Source organism: Phascolarctos cinereus, unplaced genomic scaffold (genome assembly GCF_003287225.1).
Source record: "Phascolarctos cinereus isolate Bilbo 61053 unplaced genomic scaffold, phaCin_HiC Scaffold_9;HRSCAF=440, whole genome shotgun sequence".
Classification (NCBI taxonomy): domain Eukaryota; kingdom Metazoa; phylum Chordata; class Mammalia; order Diprotodontia; family Phascolarctidae; genus Phascolarctos; species Phascolarctos cinereus.
The window spans coordinates 117,251,947-117,255,207 of NW_027556402.1; the positions used below are offsets into that span (position 1 = coordinate 117,251,947).

General features: G+C 46.1%; 1 long non-coding RNA gene across 1 annotated transcript; it reads left to right on the plus strand.

Moving 5' to 3' along the window:
* Positions 1 to 598: 598 nt before the first annotated feature.
* LOC144455351 (uncharacterized) lies at positions 599 to 2,807 on the plus strand. Its single transcript, XR_013484065.1, has 3 exons — positions 599 to 804; positions 1,065 to 1,129; positions 1,900 to 2,807. It is a non-coding gene; the product is annotated as an uncharacterized LOC144455351 (long non-coding RNA).
* Positions 2,808 to 3,261: the final 454 nt, after the last annotated feature.

Here is a 3,261-nt window from a genome sequence, read left to right on the forward strand (position 1 = left end):
AAGGAGGTCCAGATCTATGATTTTAGCAGCATGGGGAATTCGAAGTATGGAAATTCCCTTCTGGGAAGATGAAGCCACTGGTCAATGACTTGGAGTCTTTGAGAGTGGCTTGGGTGTACTCGGAGGTCAAATGACTTGCCCACGGTCACGTGGGCAAGCTAGTATGTGTCAGAGGTTGAACTTGAATGCTGGTCTTCCCAACTCCAACTCTGATCATTATGCTACCTACACCGATTCACCCGTCATTTTGCAGATAGGAACCCAAGGACCTCAGAGCATAAATAACCTAACCAAATTCACATGGTGGCAGAGCAGAACCCTGCTCCTCTCTCATTAAATTCAGTGTGCTTTCCATAAACCACACTGCCTCCTCCCAGGTTCAGTCTGTTTCAGCTCTTTGAAATTATCATTTTTCCCCTAGCAAGGGAGTCCCCGAGACTCATGCTTGGCATAGACACTAATTGTCACAAAGGCATTCATTTGGTCTGGCAGCTTCTGGTTGCCTAATCCCTTGGTCCCTGGCCCTTTAATTCAGCTACATTTCCTGGGTAGTTCTCCGAAGTCCCTAGAATGCAGCCACTCTGGGAGAAAGCGCTGGGTCAAGAAAACTTCCGGGGCCATCTCCATAAAGATTTGCACAATAAATAGCTAATAACAACTCCTTTGGAGCTACTGTAGCAGGTAGAACTAACAATTCCAGCAGAGGTCTTTGAAGTTGGGTCCAGATGCTCCAAGCTAAGGAGCACTTTGATGCAGCTGGAAGGATCTTCAAAGCTGCCGGGAGAGGGATTAAAACCACTACCTGTAAGCAATTGTTTGGGGTCCCAGCGGGGCGGGGGAAGACCACACATACAACAAGACAAACAAACTGTGAGTCCCATGGAAGGAACTGCTCTGTTGGGCTCTGAACCAATACAGGAGGAAATGCACAGCTGGGCACTCCTGACCTAAACTCCCCTGCTTTAAAACAAGTAAAAATTTGGGTCTTCTTTCCACCCAAAGGGAGACCTTGCTGGCCTCCATCTGTCAATTTAATTTCCATTGTCTGTAATTGAACATTTCAGGTTATTTAAAATGCTGTTGGGAAAGGACTCTTGCCCACCCCCAAGCTCTACCTCGTCCTGACCAGGTAAATGCATATTCATAGAATCGCTCTATGTTCAAAGAATCCGAGATTTTGAGCTGAAAGGGACCTTTTGAAACCATAGGGCTGTAGATCTAAAACTGGAAAGGTCATGGAGTCCAGACCTTTCATTTTTCAGATAAGGAAACTGAGGCTCAAAGAGGTTAAGAAAATAAGCCCCTAGAAAGCACCTGCTTTGTGCCAGGCACTTTGCCATGAGCTTTACAAATATTATGGGGCAGATAGGCATCAAAGTGGATAGAGCACTGGGCCTGGATCAGGAAGACCTGAGTTCAAATCTGACCTCAGACCCTTCCTAGCTATGTGACCCTGCGCAAGTCACTTAATCCTTTTGCCTCAGTTTCCTCATCTGTAAAATGAGCTGGAGAAGGAAAGAGTAAATCACTGCAGTACCTTTGCCAAGAAAACCCCAAATGGGGTCATGAATAATCAGACATGACTGAAAAACTACTGAATACAAATATTATCTTTGCCTGCTTTCGAGGAACTCAGTCTAAATTATACAGAAGTGTAATGACTTGCCCAGGGTCACAAAATTTGTATTTTAATCATCTGGCATTTTAATAAGAATTAGCATTTATACAACTATTATGTCATTTGATCTTCACAACAACCCTGGGGGAGAGGGGTTAGAGGCTATCAATATACCCATTTTACAGGAGACTGAGGCAGACAGAGGTTAAGTGACTTGTTCAGGATCACACAGCTAGTAAGTGTCTGAAATCAGATTTGAACTCAGCTCTTCCTGATTCTAGGTTCCCCCTGGCTATTCTACTTCTCCATCTACCCAGCTAGTCCAAGTCAGTACCAGAGGTGAGATGTGAATCCAGGTCCGGAGATAGGAGGAGTACTACATGATCTTGGACAAACTCCTCATTTTACAAGTGAAAAAAACTGAGGCCCAGAGATCTTCACTGACCCACCCAAAGAGCAGACCTAGAATTTGAACCCAGGGTTTCTGACTGCAGGCTCAGTGGAAATTTCTACTGTGCCATGCTGTGTTATGAACCAAAAAGAGGATTAATTTACAAATTTTGTTCTGAATCGAACATCATTTAATTTGAGATGAAGGTGGGCAAGCTACAGTTCTCACTCCATTATCATTAATAATGGAGGAAGTACCTCCACGACCTTCATGGATGACCAATCACCAAGCCGATGAGTGATGACCTAAATCCTGGGGAGCTCTGCCCCCATTCACACAGCTGATAAAAATGTTGGAGGATTTGAACTCGGGACTTCCTAGCTCCAAGCCCAGCATTCAGTTCACTGATTGATGCTGCCTCAGTCTATTGACTAATGTCTCCTCAAACGCTTTTTGCTGTATTGGAGTGGGGCTGGAGGTGGAGTGGTGAAGCTCAGCTGTCAGAGGGCATTCTTCATGGATGAGTAAACAGGATATTGCCAGAAATGCCTTTTTGAATCAGTGCTGCTGTTTGTATCACCCACGCCACACGATGTGTAAATCTCAGCTCTGCTTCCTTGCTATTATATGTCTTCGGGAAAATCGTTCCTCTTGTCAGTGCCTCAGTTTCTTCAGCTGTAAATCAAAGGAAATGGACTGGCTAGGCTCTAAGGTCCCTTGCTGCTCTAAATCCTATGAACCCCAAAACCCTGTGCTGAAAACTGGGGCCTGACTTTCTCCCTCCTCCTCATACCTTGAAAATGCTGTCACACACTGGTATTGTTCAAGGAAATAAAAATGGGCTCAGGCCTCATTTGGAGGTGGGACTGGAGTGGGTGAAGGGCAGGGGTAGACTGAGCAGCATTCTGGGCCTGGTCATTTTATGGGGCAAGAGCTGACAGATCTTCAACAGTGGTACTCAGGCTCCAGGCCCTTTCTTTGGGGTTGGGGGTTCAGGTAGCTACACAGACAGGTGAGTACTGACTTAAAGTGTACAGGTGATGGACAGAGGAGAGAGGGATGGCCAATGGTGCCATCTTTCACCTTGGGCTGCTGAGCCCTTCGGAAGGCTTGCAGCTCCTACCTGGAGCACCACCTGATCAGAAAAGAATACTTAAACCTTCTGAGCCACTCATCAACTTGGGAGAACTGGAAGCCCCCATAAGCCTCCAGGTGCAGCTAACCCATTCTCTGCCCAAGCCCCAAGGAAGCT